The sequence below is a fragment of the Hypanus sabinus genome, unplaced genomic scaffold (assembly GCF_030144855.1).
Source record: "Hypanus sabinus isolate sHypSab1 unplaced genomic scaffold, sHypSab1.hap1 scaffold_2393, whole genome shotgun sequence".
NCBI classification, from domain to species: Eukaryota; Metazoa; Chordata; class Chondrichthyes; order Myliobatiformes; family Dasyatidae; genus Hypanus; species Hypanus sabinus.
In genome coordinates, this window is record NW_026780512.1 from 1 (window position 1) to 20,602 (window position 20,602).

General features: G+C 41.1%; 1 long non-coding RNA gene across 1 annotated transcript; it reads left to right on the plus strand.

Moving 5' to 3' along the window:
• The first annotated feature begins 6 nt into the window (after positions 1–6).
• Positions 7–19,193, plus strand: LOC132387947 (uncharacterized). The gene is made up of 3 exons (XR_009510095.1): positions 7–1,999; positions 5,375–5,536; positions 15,566–19,193. It is a non-coding gene; the product is annotated as an uncharacterized LOC132387947 (long non-coding RNA).
• Positions 19,194–20,602: the final 1,409 nt, after the last annotated feature.

A 20,602-nucleotide genomic window follows, 5' to 3' on the forward strand; every position in this document is an offset into this window, starting at 1 on the left:
TCATTTTCATGAGCCTCCTCTGGACCTTCGCCATTGCCAGTACATCCCTCCTTAGATGTGGAGCCCAAACCTGCTCACAAGTGTGGTCTGACCGATAAAGCCTCAGCATTGCTTCTACATTCTGGTGCTGGCATTTTGGTTTTGTGTCCTATTGAAATGATACCACCACAATGCCACAATCCTGCAGCGACCTGTTGAACCGGCAGCCTCAGCGGCCACTTTATTGTGCGCCGGATTGAAACCCCCCGGCGTTCAGAGATGCTCTGCTGTAACTTGTGGTTATTTGAGTCACCGTTGTCTTCCTGTCGGCCTGAACCGGTCTGGCCGTTCTCCTCAGCCGTCTCGTAATAACGAGGCATTGTCCTCCGCAGAGCTGCTGCTCACTGGATTTTTGTTTGGCGCCATTCTCCGTAAACCCTAGAGACTATTATGTGTAAAAATCTCAGGAGATCCGCAGTGTTTGAGACTCTCAAACTACCCCGTCCGGCACCAACAATCTTTCTGTGGTCAAAGTCACTTAGATCACATTTCTGCCCCGTTCCGATGCGTGGTCTGATTGACAACTGAATCTCTTGACCACATCTGTTTCCTTTTATGTCCTGAGTTGTTGCTAGGTGGCAGGCTGATCAGATATTTGCATTAACGGACAGGTGTACCGGGGTACCTAATAAAGTGGCCACTGGTTGCCGAGGCTTCCATGAAATGCATGAACTACAGTCTCAGACAACAGCACCGTCACTCCGAAGCTTCACGTTTTGTAATCGTTAACCAACAAGAGTAGGGTGAATCATGGAAATAATAGGAGCTCTTTGTCAGCTTTCATTTGGATTTACTATTTTAAGACCGGTTGGAATTTGCCTTTGGAATGCTAATTATTTTGCATAAATTTCTTCTGGATAAGGGACAGACCAGCCAGCTTAGTGATCTTGCAGTTACAGTAATGTTTAGCAGGCCAGCCCTCTTCAGCCAGAGACACAGCCAGCTTCATCGCACATCGACGTGCTGAGAGTTTTCCACTCGCCGCTCGGCTCATCGCGGTACAAGTGTTACTTGAAGTGAGCCAGAGGTTTGCAAGCTCTCAATGCACAGAAGCCCCAGCAACGTCACAGACGAACTTTATTAAAATCCAGTAAGTCAGGTTGCCTCTGTCGCTCAGATCAAAAACAAGGAGGGGGTATGGGGGTAGAGGTTGATCACGGGGGACAGGAATCCTAACGCTTTGCGCAGCCTGGCTCTTAAATCAATCAGGAAAATGGACAGGCTCACACTTTGATATTCACGCGGATGTACAAGCTGCCTTCTGCTCCCAAGCATCTGCAAAGGATTGTGGAATAAACAGATCCATATGCTCTGCATGCCTCAAATTGACACCAGCCATATATCCGCTTGTCAGCCGCTGTTTCCATTATCAGGTATGGGCACAGGGCATGGGGAGAGAAAGGGCAATCACTTTCTACACTTACATCGTCAGAAAACTCGCCCATTTTCCTGGAAATCATAAACAGGTGCAACCCTGAACTGTGGTACTGTTGAGACACGGCGCACTCGAGGTACGGACAGTCATCAGTCAGCTTGTGAGCCGCCGAAACAAGCGACCCTCTCACCACTGTCGGAGGCCGAGACGAAAGTGCCTTCACTTGAATTCGTTCTTGTGTTTGTTTTTCTTCCCGGATACCGCACAGACAATCCACCACAGGTTAAATTCTTGAGAGTCAGATGTCGAAATGTGGACCCACTAAGTAAAGAGCAGGCACGTCTTGAGCAGCTCTCGATGCTAGACAGCTACTGCAAGCCGATTAGAAGCAAACCTACAAATGATTATCAGTAAATCTGCCAGTATATGTAGAAATTAATGGATACCTGGCAGTGATTAAACGGCATTAATCTAGCAGAAGGGTTCGGGTCACCTCATAAACCAAAAGGGCAAAGTGCAAGTGTTTTATGAACATCATTTGAACCCTGTGAGATTAAATTACTGCCTTCAAAACATCACGCCTTGGTAATATTATTTTGTTACATATCACATGTGGCTGAGTTTTATGGAAATAGTTTCATGCCGTTTTGTTTCTGTTCTTGTCACTAGAAACAGCTGTCTGTTTGCGTCATTACACAGCTAATTGTAAAATCCGATAAAAATCCATCACTCCGGGCATATCTGTTCCGAATGACAAGCATGTAGACTAAATAGTTTGAGTAAACCAGCACATTTGCCAAAGTTTTAACCTAATCAGAGTGCAGCATGTTGAAGAGCAACAAATCCAACTGCCGTTAATTAGTTTTGATCATCTAAACTGGCCTGCAATCCCAGTCTTATTAGAATCAGAATCAGATTTGTTACTACAGGCATACGTCATGAAATGTGTATTTCAGGCAGAGGGGAAGATGCAGTTCCTGACCCTGGTCAGACCCCACCTGGAGTATTGTGCTCAGTTCTTGTCACCTCACTACAGGAAGGATGTGGAAACTGTAGAAAGGGTGCAGAGGAGATTTACAAGGATGTTGCCTGGATTGGGGAGCATGCCTTAAGTTGAGTGAACTTGGCCTTTTCTCCTTGGAGTGACAGAGGATGAGAGGTGACCTGACAGAGGTGTACAAGATGATGAGAGGCATTGATCATGTGGATAGTCAGAGGCTTTTTCCCAGGGCTGAAATGGCTATCACGAGAGGGCACAGTTTTAAGGTGCTTGGAAGAAGGTACAGAGGAGGTGTGAGGGGTAAGTTTTTTTACACAGAGAGTGGTGAGTGCATGGAATGGGCTGCCGGTGATGGTGGTGGAGGCGGATACAATAGGGTCTTTAAAGCGGCTCCTGGGAAGGTACATGGAGCTGAAGTAATTTCTAAAGTAAGTACATGACTGGCACAGCATTGTGGGCTGAAGGGCCTGTATTGTGCTCTAGGTTTTCTATGTTTCTAAATGTTGAGTGTTTAGGTTCCTGTATCTCCAATCTGGCAGGTAGGTGATAGGTGAAACCAGATGAGGGGGGAGGTAAGTTGGTGGGTGGGGGAGAGGAATGAGATGATAATCTGGAAGGTGAGCCTGGCAGGAGAAGCCATCAACAGAATGCAGATACCTGGGATCTTCAATGCGGCCCAACAGGGAGGACTGGAAATGGAGACGGAAATCATTTGCAGAGGGTGAGAGACATTGTCCAGAATTGCCAGGATTTTCCGTATGGTTCTTTGCTCTATCATAGCCTCCAGTGTGTCCAGTTTGACTCCTATAACAGAGCCAGCCTTTCTAATCAGTTTATTGAGCCTGTTGGCATCACCCACGTTAATGCCATTGCCCCAGCACACCACCACACAGAATATTGTACTGGTGACAACAGGCTGGTAGAACTTGTGAAAGAGAGGCCTGCATATTCCAAAGGACCTCAGTCTCCTCAGGAAATAGGGGTGACTCTAGCTTTTCTTATACTCAGCCTCTGCATTGGTGCTTCACTCAAGTCTTGAGGTCCGGGTTAACCCCTACGTACTTGTAGGTCCTTGCCACATCCACATCCTTACCATCAATAGTAACTGGGAGCAGTGCAGGCTTGGTCTTCTTAAAATCCATCACCATCTCCTTTGTCATGGTGATGCTGAGCTGAAGATGTCACAGTCCTCCACCAGGACTCGGTATTCAGCCTCCCGTCCTCCCTTTATGCACCCAACTATTTCTGAGTCATCAGAGAATTTCTGCAGATGACATACCTCAGTGTTGTATCTAAAGTCCTTATAGCCATGTTTGACACACAAACGTGAAACAGTATAGACCACCTGGATGATAAAAAGCATATTACATCCTTATTAGAAAACTAACTATTTAAACCTTCCTCCCAAAGGGCAAGCATTTCAGCAATCCCCTAATTCAGGAAGTTTGACACATTTCATGCCTCAAAAGCTGTTTTCACAGCATCACCTTATCTGAGGAACGGTTAACCTTTCAGGTCTGAGAACATTTGTCAGAACTGGGAAAAGGGGAAAAGAAATAGGCTTACAGCAGCAGAGAAGGAAGGGGATGGATGGGCTGAACAAAGGGAGTACCTCTGATGAAGTGAGACCTAATAAGTTAATGTCACAGACATTTGATGTGTGTGTGTGTGTGTGTGTGTGTGTGTGTGTGTGTAGTCAATCTAATAGGATGCTAAGGTACCCAGGTAAGAAAAACCATAACTGCACTGAGCTACAGTATAATCCCAGACTAAACTGTAACTGCAGAGACCAAAAATCCCACAGACTACATAGATTCTAACTTTCCCAGGGCTAATACATAACTACAGGAATCAATAAAGCAAACACAAAAAAAAAACACAGCCGCAATCCAACATCCACAGTCTAAACTGCAATTTCTGAAACTAACAATCCCAGTCTTAAATGTAGCTAGGAACTAATAATACGAGTTTTGTCCTGTAATGAGAATTGAAATCCACTTATTGATTACATCTACTAGAGGTGAAGAGATATAGTCATTGAGCAATACAACATGAATACAAACCCTTCAGCCCAACATGTCTGTACTGACCACAGTGCCTACCCAGCTGGTCCCAATTTCCTGTGTTCAGCCCGTATCCCACTAAGCTCTGTTTTTCTCCTCTATTGACCATCAATTGCAGGCAAAACTATAATTAAACACTTTCAAGGCCAAAATCTAAGCCATGAACAGAAAATGGCCCACTAAATTAACCATTATTCTGCAATTCTATTCTAAGCTCAACTCTGTGCCATCATTTGCAGTCTAACTCCCTTAAGTTGAAACTGTAATATAAATAATGGGGGGGGGGCGTCTCATTGAAACCTATCAAATATTGATATGCCTACATAGAGTGGACATGAAGAGGATGCTTCTTACAGTGAGGGACACCAAGACCAGAGGGCACAGCCTCAGACTAGAAGGACGTCCCTTTACAACAGAGATGAGGAGGAATTTCTTTAGTAGAGGGTGGTGAATCTGTGGAATTCATTGCCACAGACGGCTGTGGAAGCCAAGTCATGGGGTATATGTAAAGTGGAGGTTGATAGTCTCATGATTGTAAGGATGTCAAAGATTCTGGGAGTAGGATAGAGAACAGGGTTGAGAGGGATAATAAGTTCACCATAATGTAATAGCAGAGTAGACTTGATGGGCCTAATGGTCTAATTCTGCTCCAATCTCTTAGGGTCTTATTGTCTATTTCTACAAAACTTGTAAAACATAGATACGTCAGAAGAGTGAATATACAGCTATGTCATCAAAGCTGTTCCTTACATAAAAAGATCTAACCATCACCAGTAAATTCTGCACCAAGCACTTCCAGCTACCTTTGTTTCATGAATCATTCTTTTCATGAATGTTATGTTGCTTTAAGAGTTCTGCTAACACGTAATCTATTCTCTCTCTCCCTGCTTCCATTAGATTCAGCACTTTAGACCTGGTAAAAGTTCTTTTGGCTGCAGTCATTGCTGGAATTGGCATCTCTGATCTTTAGCACCTCACCGTGAATTTACCTGAAAAAGGATAACTTACTACGTGCATCCATGTCTCCGCTAGTAGGTGCAGAGCCCAAGACTGCAACAGGTTTTTGCATTACTTACTTACATTATTTCTTTTTGCAGCTTATAGTATTTTTTTATGTTTTGCATTGTATTGCAGCCACAAAATGACAAGTTTTACTACATATTTTTATCAATGATAATAAACCTGACTCTTATTCTATGTGTATTGACCAAAGAGTGTACAGAGTGTTGGACTATCAACATGAAGTGAGTTTGAGTCATTGTCTGGCAAAGGAATTTACATTAAAAAGTAAATGCAATTGTGCAATACTATCTGATCATGAACCATGACTGTGAAATATTGGTTTGGCATATTTGTCTGATTAATGTCTATCAGGGAAGGAAGTCTGCTCTTCTTAATGAAACTTGTCTATATGTAACTCCAAACCCACAGCAATTCATTTGACTCTTAAAATTCCTTTTTAAAGCGCTCAGCAAACTACTCAACACAAAGCCAGTGGGAATGAGTAATAAAGTCTTTGCCTAGCCACTAATGCTCACAGCTTGGAGTCAGAAAGTTAACGGTCCAGATTTTGCTGTGGTTAGATATCTAACTGCATCATAGCTATGCATTTACATTTTCACATATTTTTTGTTGTTAACTTGCTGGAACAGAAATTTAAGAAGGTGGATTTCCTGGTTTATAGGAAATTTGAGACCTGAGGAAACAACATAGTGTCTCATTAACCATCAAGCTGAAGTTTTCAAAATTAACCACCTTGGATTGAAAAGGAACTTCAAAATGGTACGGGTGAGTTTAATGTCAAATTTGGTGTAGGAAGACAATAAAAATAATAAATGATAGACTTTCAATTAAGATGGCAAAAAGAGAGAGAAGAGAGAGAGGGAGAGAGAAGGAAGTAGGGAGGCAGAAGATTAAAGGAAGGACAGGAAAAGAGGGAGGAGAGAAAGAGAGAGAGAGAGAAGGAAGAAAGGGGGACGCCCAAAGGAAGGAGGAAAGAGAGAAAGATGGAGGAAGGGGGAGAGAGAAGGAATAGGGGAGAGAAAAGGAGGAAGGGGAGAGTGGAAGGTGAGGACAGAGAGGAGGAAGGGAGAAGTGAGAGACAATGAAGCAGAAGGAAATTATTTAAAAATAAAACTAACTGTTAAGAAACATCTGCTGCCCAATTTATAACCTTAAGAGTGAGATGCTGCCCTTGAAACAGTAAAATAATGGTATCAATGGGCCAATAGGTCAATGGGCAGTGCCTAATCAAATTGCCATTCAGTTAAATAAGTGCTTTCACTAGAAATGACAAGACTTACATTTGGGACAGATTTAATTTGAATCTACTATGAAGATTACAGGAATTACAAGGCTGAGGCTGTGAATGTCAAACTATTTCTATGCCACTAAGAGTGGAACAGCAGGAACTTTTGGCTGTTCATCTATCCTGAGCATTTCTCGTTTAGTTGCAGTACAATTTGCAAAGAAAGTAACTCTGTTATTGACTGCAATTCAGATTATTTTCTAAATTCTGGAAATCCGAAAGAAGTGTACATTGGAAAACATAATTTAGATTAATAGTTAAAATATCATGGTACAGAGACAGACAATAGCTAAAGAAAAGCTAATGAAATGAAGATTTTTTTAGTTAAAGGATTTGAGCACAATGAAGTATTATGTTTGTTATGTTGCTGCCAAAAGCACAGCAACACTTGCAGGCTGCCCAGCACAATCCTCACTGATTTGATTTGACACAAACAATGCATTTTTATGTATTTTTCAATACGTATGTGACAAATAAAGCTAATCCTTAAAATCTTTAGAGGTTGTGCAAAATGGGAAAAAAAACAATTCTGCTTTGACCACTCCCGGAAAACAATGAACAGTTCTAAGCAACACAATTAAGGAAGGATATTTAGTCCTTGGAGCGGGTGAGTATGGATTCACCAAGATGACACCTAAACTGCAAGGAAAATGTATAAACTAGAACCTTACAGTTTTGAAAGTTATGCGGAGATCAAAAGTTTTGCAGAGTTCAAGGGACAATAATGATGTGAATAGAGAAAAAGAAATTGTGCTGCCAGGAAAATTTGGGATTTGGAGTAGAAATCAATCCTTCAGGAGTAAAATTAAGGAAGAATACTAAGAGTAAAATTTATATAAAATTATTCAGCAAACTGATGCTAGGTCCTATTTTAATCATATATCATAGATTGATAGGATTTTGAAAAATGTATCATGAAATATGGGACAACGTCAGATCTATGGAACAGTCACAAATTAGACATGATCTCACTGAATGACCATAAGCACGGTGGATCGAATAGTCTCCACTAATTCCTATTTCCATATAAAAGCCCTTTCCATTTGTTTTCCCGGGAGTACTATGGATCTCTCAGGCGGTAAAGAAGCAGAACTAATATGAACAATTCCACTTTGTCACTCCCTCCAGGATGAGTGTGTTTATATCCATGGTCTTTAAACTGCCAGTAAAATGTTTTTCACTTGGCTGCTGTGCATGTCTGCTTGGAATGAAGACCAAAATCTGTTATAGTCATGGAATTTTCACACTCTCTGATCTGGCACTCAATGTAACTATGAGATTTATTTGTGTGGCTTTTAACATTGCAAAAAAAATTCTTCACACCACTTCATGGTTCCAGATAGAGAGAGAAAGACAGGATTTATATGGTGCTGCAAATGTGGCCATCAATAAGCCAAGCCACTGCTAAAATTATGTGATTCTTTGATGAAATAGTTAACCATCCAGTTGCTCTAAGAACCCTGGTAAGATTGCAAATAAAAAAGCATTCTCAATCCATAGCAAATATTCATCTTTATAATACATTGTTCTTTACTCGAGTTTCTATTTTCTGCTTCCAGGCTTTCTCCTCGACTACCGATAACAATGTAGAGTTAATAAGCATTGATAACCTCTGGCTTCCAGTTCACAGGATCAAAGAAATGTACAGCACAGTAACAGTCCCTTACAGCCCACTTTGTCCACGCCAACCAAGATGCCTCACTACTTTCTATTCTGCTCTCCCGTATCCCTCTGCTCTTTTCCTTTCAAAGTACCTGCTCAAATTCCTTTTGAATGTTCTAATTGTACGACGTCCTCTGGCAGCTCATTCAAATACTCCCCCACCCTGCCCCTTGGGAAAAACCTACCCCACAGATCATTAAATGCATCATTAATCTGTGCTATATGGTTTTAGGTTGTTGGAAAAGGTCTATCTATCCTATCTATTATGATGATTATTATTGTTGTTTATTATTAATATAAACCTCCACAGGGTCAGCTTCATTACAGTGAGAGTAAACTCAGCCTATTCAATCTCCTTTACCTACAATCCTCCATGCCAAGCAACACCCTGCTGAATCTATTCTGCATTCTCTGTTGCCCCTACGTCCTTCCAAACGAGTGGCAGCCGGAACTATACACCATACACTAAGTGATGTCTAGCCAATATTTTGTACAACTGAAATATGACGTCCCAACTGTTATACGTAAACCCTTGGCCTACAATGACAAGTCTACAAAACCCCTTTTTTTATCACCCAGTCCACCTGGGTTGCCACTAGACTTGTACCCCAAGATCTCTCTGTACATCCAATGCTTCGAAAGTCCCTGACATTTACTCTATATTTCCAAACAGAATTTCACCTCAGCAAGTACATTACCTTACACTTGTGTGGATGAAATTCTATCTGCTGCAATACTGCCCAATTTTCTAGCTGATATAAATGTCTTTCTATAAGCTATCTTTTATTTAATGACCTACAACTCCACCGATTGTTGTGTCATCTGCAAACCTACTGCACTTCTTCTCCAGTGTTGCCAGACTGTTTGTCCAGGTTCACTTTGTGCTCTGATCTGGGCACGGATATGCTTGTGCTTTGTCTTAGTGGTGATCCTTGGATCGAGCCACGGTTCCCATGCACAATGTATAAACTTACAGCAGCCAGCTGACAAAGCTCTCTCTTCTTACTGGGAATAGGCCTTCTAAATTAAACTGTAACTTGAAGGGATATATTGAGAAATGTGGCAATTTGTGCGTATAATTTCATATTATCAATGCTAAATGATCCCCACAGTAATGGAATGAAAACACTTCTGGTTCATAAAAATGCTTAAGACTCTAACTGGCTAATCCAGAGTCCTGACTAACACACTGGAGGTGTAAATCCAAACTCGCAATTAATTCTTGGGTCTAAATTTAACTAATTAAATAATGTGAAATTAAAATTTGTAAATTGCCCAATTAACACTGTGCGTCATTATACAAATCTCATTGTCCTTTGGGGAGGAAATTTCCTCACTGTAGTCATTCTGGTCCGTACGTGACTCCAGACCCAAAGTGATAGACTATCTTCAAATGCCCCTGAACCAGTGGAAGATAGCATGAGAGCATAACAAATTGGAGCAGTAGATTCTTTGGCCCCTCAAACCTGCTCCATTAGCAAACAAGATCATGAATTTCTACCTCAAAAACTATTTTCCTGTTATTTTCCCCAATTCTAATTTCAAAGTAATTTTATTATCAAAGTCCATATATGTCATCATATAGAACCCTGAGACTCATTTTCCTGAGGCATACTCAATAAATCCAATAACCATAATAGAATTAATGGAAGACCACATCAACAAGGCAGACGTCCAGTGTGCAAAGACAACAAACTCTGCAAATACAAAAAGAAAAGATAAATAATAATAGGTAAGCAAGGAACATTGAGCAAATGAGATGAAGAGCCCTTGAAAGTGAGTCCATAGGTTGTGGGAACAGTTCAGTGTTGAGGAAAGTAAAGTTGAGTGAAGTTATTCCCTCCAGTTCAGGAGCCTGATGGTTGAGTGGTAATAACTATGCTTGAACCTGACAGTGTAAATTCTGAGGCTACTAAATCTTCTTCCTGATGGCAGCAGTGAGAAGACAGCATGGGTTGGTGGTGGTGGTGGTGGGATGGATACCGCTTTCCTGCGACAATGTTCAATGGTGGGGAGGGTTTTACCCGAGATGGACTGGGCCATAACCACCACTTTCTGTAGGACTTTCCATTTAAAGGCATTGGTGTTTCCATGCCAGGCTGTAAAGCAGCCAGTTAGTATACTCTCCACCATACAACTATAGAAGTTTGTTAAAGTTTTAAATACCATGCCAAATCATCACAGAATCCCAAGGAAGTAAAGGTGCTGCCATGCTTTTGTCATAATTGCACTTGTGTTCTGGGCACAGAACAGAGCCTCGGAAATTCTTTTAATATCCAGAAAAAAATCAATCAATCATTTTTCTGAATTAACTTAATGGCATCCAGGGGTAGATAATTCCAAAGGTTCACCATCCCCAAGGGGAGAATTACATAGCCCTTCCTTTATCTGTAGCCCTCACTTCTAGATTCCTTTGCCAGGACAAACATTCTTGTCATACCTCCCTTTCCAAGCCTTCTCAGAATTTTTGATATTTTAATGAGGTCACCTCTTAGTTATCTAAACTCTACAAAACTGAGGCCCAGAGACTGCTCGATCTCTCCTTATATGAAGCACCCACCACCCTTGGTTCCAGTCTGATGAATCTTTGTTGCATTCCTCCTCTGTCAAGTAATTTGTTCTTCAAGTAAAGAAAACATGTCTGTACACAATACTTATGCATGATCTCAATAAGTTTCTAGGTATTTGTATTAAGAAACAAATCCTTTTGCAATAAAGGCCAATAAACATTTGCCTTCCTAATTGCCTGTTGTACCCACAACTTGAGATTCAGTGACTAGGATACAATGGAACTCAGCTACCTTGGAATATCAAAATTTCCCATTCTCCCATCTCTTAAAGTATTCCATACTGATGTACTTAACTTCATCCTTCTGCACAGTTATTGCTCAGTCCCTTAGCTTGATTGATTAACTTACGGCAACTTTGCATCCGCATCACCACTCACATTCCTTACAAAAAACGTGGGAATGTTGCATTGTCATCCTGGGCAAACACCAGCAAAAGTCAAAGTAAATTTACGATCGAAGTACCTATATGTCACCATATACCACCTTGAGATTCATTTTCTTGCAGGCAAATAAAAAAGTATAAAATAATTTATGAAGAAACTATACATAAACAAAGATCGACAAACAATTAACATGCAAAAGAAGCTATTGGTGTTGGCAATGAAGTTGAGAAAGTAAGGGTATTACTAAATTAAGTACAAAAAATGATAGTATTGATGCTGTAGTGCTTGTCCTTCAGTTCAAAAAGTCTCAACGCATTTCTGCAGGCAAGGTAAGTTGGGAGAGAGTAACCAGTCATAATTACAGAATCATGACTGCACAGGAAGCCATTCTGTCCGTGTTTGCAGGCAGGATCTTTGCAGAATCTCACCAACCACCCCCACCCCAACTACCCAACTCTGCATCTTTCTCAAGTCATGAACAGACGAAGTTCTGCAGATGACGGAAATTCGGTGTGACACACAAAATGCTTGAGGAACTCAGCAGGTCAGACAGCATCTATGGAAACTAATGAACAGTTGATGTTGCAGAAAGAGAGCCTTCTTCAAGACCAGAAAGGAAGGGGGAAGATGCCAGAATGAAAAGGTGGGGGAAGGGGAAGGAGGCTAGCTAAAAGTTGAAAGCAAGTGGGTGGTAAAGGTAAAGGTCTGGAGATGAAGGAATCTGAAAGGAGAGGGAAGTGGACTGCAGAAGAAAGGGAAAGTGAAGCAGACCCAGGGGTTCCTATCTGACACCCTTTCAAAACCCCTGATTGGTTCCATTGTATTACTTGTAAACAATGTTGTTCCAGATAGTAAACTTGCTCTTTATAAATAATTTTTCCCAGATCCCCTTTCTTTCTTCCTCTAGTGTATGGTGGTTAAATTTCCAATGTTAAGTTCGATTTTTTTGAAGTCCATTTATGGTTCCAGGTGTTGTCTAATGGATACTTCAAAGGCAGCTTTCAGCCATCCAACTTTGCTGGCTTCCAATTTCACACACGTGTATAAGCAATTACTCCCTCACCCCTAGATTGCCACACAAGTTGGTAAACTGAGTTATATGTTGCCCTGGAATAGCCAAACAAAGCAATGGAGCTCAGTGTCACATCACGGCAAATGGAGTAACAATCACTCGTTACTGTTACAGACGCAGAAAATAAATAAAAGACAACAACAGTGACAGCCAAAGGCAGGGAGTGGATGTCTCTCAGAAAGAAGCACAAGTGTTTAATGTCCTCCCCGGACAGTCTCAGCCAATGTGTCTCCACGCCACAACACAAATGCAGCCTACTCCAGCTTTCAAAAACATTATGGCTAATTTGATTAGGAACAGAAAGAACTTTTTGAAACATGCAAACTAGGTGCCATTCACAATTTTGAATGTTCTATTAATCCTATACTTAGGATCCTACGTTTGTAACTGTTGTAGCACACCATGTATGGTAGCCATGATATTCCCCCATGCAAGATGTATAATAATTCGGAAACAATTTTCTACCACATTCGTGATGGGCTATATTCTCATTTTCCCTATTCTGGCTTGTTCTGTGTTGTAACATTCTATGAGGTGGAAATAAGGTATCATTACTCCAGTTATCCATGCCACAACAGAGCGGGAAATGCCTTAGGGACCATCGCATATAAAAGATATACAACACAATGATATAGAAAGCAATATCAAGATTAGGCAATATTCTGATATTGCATTGGAATCACGCTCCCCAATTTTAGTTTTCTTAAAAACATGTGTTGACATGAGTGTGCTTACAAGGCCTAGACGACAATAGACACTGTAGTCCCTTAGTTGCTTTGTCTTAACCCCACTCCTGTAGACCAACCACTTATTAACCCATGGGTCAAAGGTCTTTTTAAAAAGAGGACAAAACTGGGCAGAAATAACAATTTTAAAAGATAGCATGCATTTTTTAATAAGTTATAAAAAGAGTGCTACCAACAACTTACTTGCTTATTTCACAAAATAGTTGTATCTCCAAACAATGCCTCCAACAAATGAAAAAAATTAATTCATTTTGACAAATCCAGAATTAAATCTGAAATGCCAATGTGGTGAATTTTCTCAACATTGACAATGAGGGCTAATTCACATATCATATCACATATATTACAATATGAAGTGAATTAATAGATATCAAAGCAGACCTGCAGAAAACATTTTAGTCCAATATACATTTGCAACTTGTTCCATTTTCTGTGAGACACTAGTCCGGTAACTGAAGAAAAAGTGCTAACTCACTTTTCCAACTAGCCTATCTTATATGGTTCTAAAGATAAAGAAGTAAGTGGTGTTTGTTGGAAATGTAAGACCACCGTGTTGTAAAGGTCAGGGGCCTTGCCTTATGTGGCTTCTTAGGCTCTGGGGAATAAACTAGATTTTAAAATTATAAATATTCTCCAAGAACAACTCTGACCTGAAAGGACTTGCCCTCAATTACCAAGCAGTAAATAAAATTAAGTCAACTAGACAGAAAATACCACCTATCCCAGGGCAGCCCGGTTTGCTCAGTAGCAGAAGATTAGACAAGTTAACAAGCCACTTAGCAGGAACAAATACTGAGAATTCAAAAGGTTACACAGGTACCATAGCCTCAAGGTATAGTTTAAACAGAGTATATTACAGTCACTTAGATTAGGGGTTGTTAGTCTCAGCAGAAATTTATTACAATTCATGGTTCATGAATCCTTATTAAAATGGTGGTGATAGTGATGGGAATTGACTACTGCCTGCAAATATAATTAATTGGAGAGGTGAAACAATAAATCGTGTGGGCTGAATTTGAGATTGATCTAGCTATTTTAAGTAATCCAAACCAAACTACAAACACATAGAAATCATATTTGACTAAATATTCTCGAAAAGCTTTCACTTACTGAAACATGATTTTAAATTCTTGCAGTCCACAAAGATTTATCCATTACAAATTATTTCACTGTGCCTCCTGTGCAAGTATAGTATTGAACTGAAGCCCTTTTTTCAATAAGACTGTTGCTCATTCATCCTGAATATCACACTGCTTGGCAATAAGTCCAACTCACAGCACTTGTACTTCATTCGGAGCTTGAGGAGATTTGGTACAAGCATATTTCTACAGATGTACCATGGACAGTATTGTGACTGGTTGCTATCACTGTCAGTTTGGAGACGAAAATGCACAGGATTGAGAAAAGCTGGAGGATGTCGTAAATACTCCAACATTGACACCAGCCTACCCACTATCAAGGACAATTTTTTAGAGGTATAGCACAGTAACAGGACCTTCTGGCCCAACAAGCCTGCACTGCCCAATAGCACCCGTATGACCGACTAACCCATTCATCCATATGTCTTTGCAATTTGGGGGGAAACCAGAGCAGTGGGGGAAACCCACTCGGTCAGGGGGAGAACATGCAAACTCCTTACAGACAGCAACATTCTTCAAAAAGTACAGCCTCAAGGAGGCAGCATCCATCCTTAAGGGCCCTCAACCTTCCAGGACCTACCCTCTTCTCATTACTACCACCAGGGAGGAGGGACAGGACCATGAGGGTGCACACTTAACATTTTTGGAATAGCTTCTTCTCCCCACCATCAGATTTCTGAACGGACCATGAACCCATAAACACTTCTTCACTAGTTTCCTCTGTTTTGGCACTATTTATTTACTTACTATAGATTTCTTATTGTATGTATTGCACTGAACTGCTGCCACAAAACAGAACTTGTGGCATATGTCATTGATAATAAACCTGTTTCTAATTCACAAGTGTAGCAGAACTATAGAACATTTATTTCTGATTGTGATGTAGCTAGCTCTCTAGAATGCAAAGATTAAGGGACTAATGCTGGTCATTTTTCCAGGGCAACATCCAAAATCATCCTATTTCACTTTTATATTCGTACTTTGGTTTAGGGCTTAAAGCCAGTAACATAACAACTCTGTGTTAGTGCAGCACTGAGTCATTTCTTGCAACACAAATAACAATGTCACCACAGCTCCTATTTGTAACTGCAACTGCAAAGATGCCTTCTGCATTTTTCCATGAAAGTAAATACGATTCTTAGTTGTTAAAACTTAAATATCTACCAAAACGTTCCTTTAATTCCAGTCTTTCCTTCCCCACATCACAGGGAGAACGTGAAGATTTGAGAAAGAAATTATCTATGTCGCAGTAAAACTTGCCCAGTAACAAGCAGTTTTCGGAAGCCCCTGAGCTGAATTTCAGAGCTCAGCATCTGACCTGCTATTGGGAGCTGTTCTATGCCGATCCCTGCTCGACGTATTCATGAACATCACCATTTACTGACCTATCCAGTGGCCAAAGACCAAGAAACAGGAATAAGATGAGGTGTACTCCAGCTCCACTTTGCCATATGTGGGAATTCTGGAGTCATACGGCATGGAAACAGGCTCTTCTGTCCATATCAATCACGCCTACCAACGTGGCCATACGTGTTACTCCAATCTGCCAGCCTTTGGTCCCTAAGTTCTAATCTTTTCCTATCCATGTATCTGTCCAACTGTCAATAAGTTGTCACTGAATCTGCCTCAACAACTTCCACTGACAAGTCATTCCACATAGAGACCATTCTTTGTGTAGAAAAAGTAGCCCCTCAAGTTCCTATTAAATCTTACCCCTCTCACCTTAACTGAATCTCCAGCTTAATACGAACATTGCTGAAGCCTTTAATTTAGGAGGCCAAGATGCAGAAGAGGAGGAGATAGGAATTGACAGACTTGATGGGCTGAAGGGCCTAATTTCTCTGCCTTATTGTCTTATGGACAAACCCCCCAACCATCCCCCCCATGGAAATATACTACCATTGTGATGGAATGGTAATCTAGAGGTTTCAACCAATGAAACCAAATATATACATTCACATCTCCCTCATGGCAAACAGGAATTAATATTTAGCTAATTAAATACAAATAAATTTGAAATTTAAAATTAGCTATTATTCATTATGGGCATGCCATGAATGTCCACCTGTTTCACCCAACCCATTATGCCATCCTCACTTAGTCTGTCCAATTTATAACCCCAGACTCACAAAAACATAGTTTAAACCATAAGACATAGTAGTAGAATTAGGCAATTCGGCCCATGAAGTCTTCTCCACCATTCCACCATGACTGAAATTATTCTTAATTGTCTGCTGAAATAGCTCAGATAACCACTCACTTTAAGTTCCACTTGGAATAGACATTAAACATCAGCCTTTCTAGTGATGCCAAGATCCAATGAATTGATTAAGCAAGTATTTTTATGTGAGTCTTCAGTATGTTTTAGATCAAGTCCAGGAGCATTACAGCACAAGCACTGTTGATTGATTCTGTTATTTTACAAGTGCTCTAAAAATCTTGTTCCAACTACAATCCTAAAGCACCATAAAGATATTTGCTAAATTAACTAGATAGTAGGCTCCCGTTTATCCCTATCATCCACCTTCCACTGTCTCCCAACTCCACCCGCCAGCAAATAGCAGTACTTGCCCATCACCTTTCACCCCTCGTCAGTCCACCAATCACCTCAGGATCCTGTGGCACCCTCTACCCCCCTTCCTCTTTGTACAACCAATCTCACCTCTCCAATCTTAGTCCCGATGCACGCTTTCAACCTGAAACATTGACAATTCCATTCCCCATACACACCCCCACCAGATGCTGCTTAGCCCAATGAATTCCTCCAGCAACACACAAAAATAAAATCCTGCAGAAACTCAGCAGGTCAAGCAGCATCTATAGAGGAAAATGAACAGTTGAACCTCCGGGCCGAGACCCTCCATCAGGAATCACATTCCTCCAGCAGGTAAATTTGTTGCCCCAGATTACCCCAAAGAGCACTACTGGACAAACAGACTAAAACCAGCGAAGTAACAGGTGGGATGATTCCACCAATCATGGACAGCTTACTGGTCTTCTCTCCTGGTAGCCTGAGGGATATGATTAGTTAAATTCTTGTTGGATGTAATTTGGCTGTGGAAGTGGGTGTGACCTAAAAAGGAGAGAATGTCCACTGCACACTCGACAAATCAAGATTACTAATGTACTTTTCAAAGCAGCGGCTATAATACAAAAAAAATGGAGTGCATAGAAAATTTAAAATTTGTAAAGTGAGGTCAAGGCTTTTTTATGTTCTGAACAATTTGCAGCCTTACCCTCCTTCTAATCCTTAAAGGAGCAGTAACTAATTGATGCAGAGCAGAATTGTTATTGCTCAAGCTCATTCTACATTTCCTGAGCTCTTAGCGATGGATGCCCATTTTAAACCATAAGGCAAAACCTTACTCTGAGGTTGATAGCTCCCCTGATTTCCCGTGATAAATGGACCTCAAGCTGACTTTGGCCAGCATCTGTGAAGTAATCGACTACAAAGTACAGAATAATGCAGCTGAGGTTAACGAGGCGAGCTGGAACACGCAGATGAAAAATGAATGCCACGGTTCGCCTTAATGGCGGACAACTGAACTAGGTGAAGCTTCCTGTTTTGCTTAGTACTTACTGATCACAATGAGTGTGTAGTTGAGGTTGATGCTGCCAAAACCATTAGTAGCCTTGCAGATGTACGTCCCAGCATCTTCAGCTTCCACTTCCTTGATTTTCAGACCTTGTCGGAGGACTCGGAACCGCGTCCAGCCACTGTGAATGGTGCGCCCGTCTTTTGTCCACATGGTAAGTGGGGGTGGGTCTCCCTCCACCGGACATGGCAGCTTGATCGTTCGACCTAACCTCACCGTCTGGCGGTTGATCACCCGCTCCGAAATTTGTGGTGGACCTGAGGCAAAGGGAAAGAACAGTTGATACAGTTGGACAAGAGGATATGATTGTGTGTCAAAGCACTCTCCCTACAACATTGCACACAATAAGTGAGAGGGATTTCACCAGATAACACCATCTGTATTATTTTGCTGTTATGGCCCGGGTGTAATCCATCCAGATCATAAATATAAGTGGCAAATAGTTATAGCATAGTAACACTGTCTCCTTTGGCTGTATTCACGAGTATTCACATATGGTTGAATGACAATTAAACTTGAATTAAATTGAAATACAATGAAAAGTTGGTTTTGAAGGGCATCTGCGAATAGACACGTGCTCATGAATATTTAACTCCAGATGAGCAGAAACCAGATATAAACAAGAGAAAATCTGCGGGTGCTGGAAATCCAAGCAATGCACACAAAGTGCTGAAGGAACTCAGCAGTCTAGGCAGCATCTGTGGAAAAGAGCACAGTTTACGTTTCGAGCCGACACCCTCCAGCAGGACTGGAGAACAAAATTATTATATTTCATTCCAATGTTTTTAACACTATAGATTATGATTTAGGTCGACTATCTCCTGAATGTGAGAGTCACCTATAAAAGTATACATGAATACTTCCCTTGGCATACCAGTGTAGGATGCATCTCATTAACACCTTGCGCATTAAAAAGAAGTCTGATAGATGTGTTCAAGGTTATGGTAAAATGGGGCAAAGCAAATGGTAAGGAATATCTTTCGAGCTCCAGGGTAAGAGAACAATTAAAGTAATAAATGCTGGAGGAATAGGAGGGGTAGAACATCTCTACTGGGTACTTGGAGCATGTACCACCAGAATCAGTGTGTAAAATAACTGCTCAGTGCTGGGTGAAACAAGTTTTCAGGCATTAAGACAGGCAGCACATGGAACTAGAGCTGCTGCTGCTGCAAAGTGTAAACAACAACCTATTTCCATGTTGTGATTTACATGTAATCTCTCTCTCTCTCTCTCTCTCTCTCTCTCTCTCTCTCTCTCTCTCTCTCTCTCTCTCTCTCTCTCACTCTCTCTCTCTCTCTCTCTCTCTCTCTCTCTCTCTCTCTCTCTCACTCTCTCACTCTCTCACTCTCTCACTCTCTCACTCGCCGGCAAAGGCATTGGATTGCACTCAGGATTAGTTGACTCTTAATCCCCTTAGGGTAACAATCATAGACAATAAATACCACCAGGCCATTGTTGTGTAATTTTCAAGAACAAGTTAAATGCCACCTTCAGCAACTTTCTACCCACGCAACTAAACGTAGCAGAGGCCAATCATTAGGGCCCCCCAGTTCAACAAATTCTACATAGAAAGCAGGTCTGGATAATGCAGCAACAAACAATGCAAGGGATTTATCCAATAATTGCCTATCATACAAATAAAACTGTTTTCAAAACCCATGTCTAACGAGGCTTGGCACTCAGTTACTCTAAAAACAGATGCTTTTCAAGGTGACAGTACCTGCAGTACACTGCTGGCAAGCAGGTTACGGGTCCTCTCTTAGGAAACTCTCTGTTCAATCCAGTGTCCTTGTGTTTTCATCACTTACATTTAAATTCTCTCACATTACATGGAACGATTGTAATCAAGCACCATTCAGGAAAAATAACCTCATGTGGATAGGGTGATGAAGAAAGCTTTTGGTATGCTGGCCTATATAAATCAGCGCATTGAGTATAGGAGTTGGGATGTAATGTTAAAATTGTACAAGGCTTTGATGAGGCCAAATTTGGAGTATTGTGTACAGTTCTGGTCACCGAATTATAGGAAAGATGTCAACAAAATAGAGAGAGTACAGAGGAGATTTACTAGAACGTTACCTGGGTTTCAGCACCTAAGTTACAGAGAAAGGTTGAACAAGTTAGGTCTTCATTCTTTGGAGCATAGAAGGTTGAGGGGGAACTTGATAAAGGTATTTAAAATTATGAGGGGGATAGATAGAGTTGACATGGATAGGCTTTTTCCATTGAGAGTAGGGGAGATTCAAACAAGAGGACGTGAGTTGAGAGTTAAGGGGCAAAAGTTTAGGGGTAACATGAGGGGGAACTTCTTTACTCAGAGAGTGGTAGCTATGTGGAACGAGCTTCCAGTCGAAGTGGTAGAGGCAGGTTTGATATTGTCATTTAAAAAAAAATTGGATAGGTATATGAACAGGAAAGGAATGGAAGGTTATGGGCTGAGTGCAGGTCGGTGGGACTAGGTGAGAGTAAGCCTTCGGCACGGACAAGGAGGGCCGAGATGGCTTGTTTCTGTGCTGTAATTGTTATATGGTTATACAAAATCTGTTGGATTATGAAAAGAATAGACAGTATGCTTTAATAATTTTTTCTGTTAACTTTTGTTCTGTTTGGTAAAAAAAACAAAGGATGAAGCTTCAATCACAGTGGCAG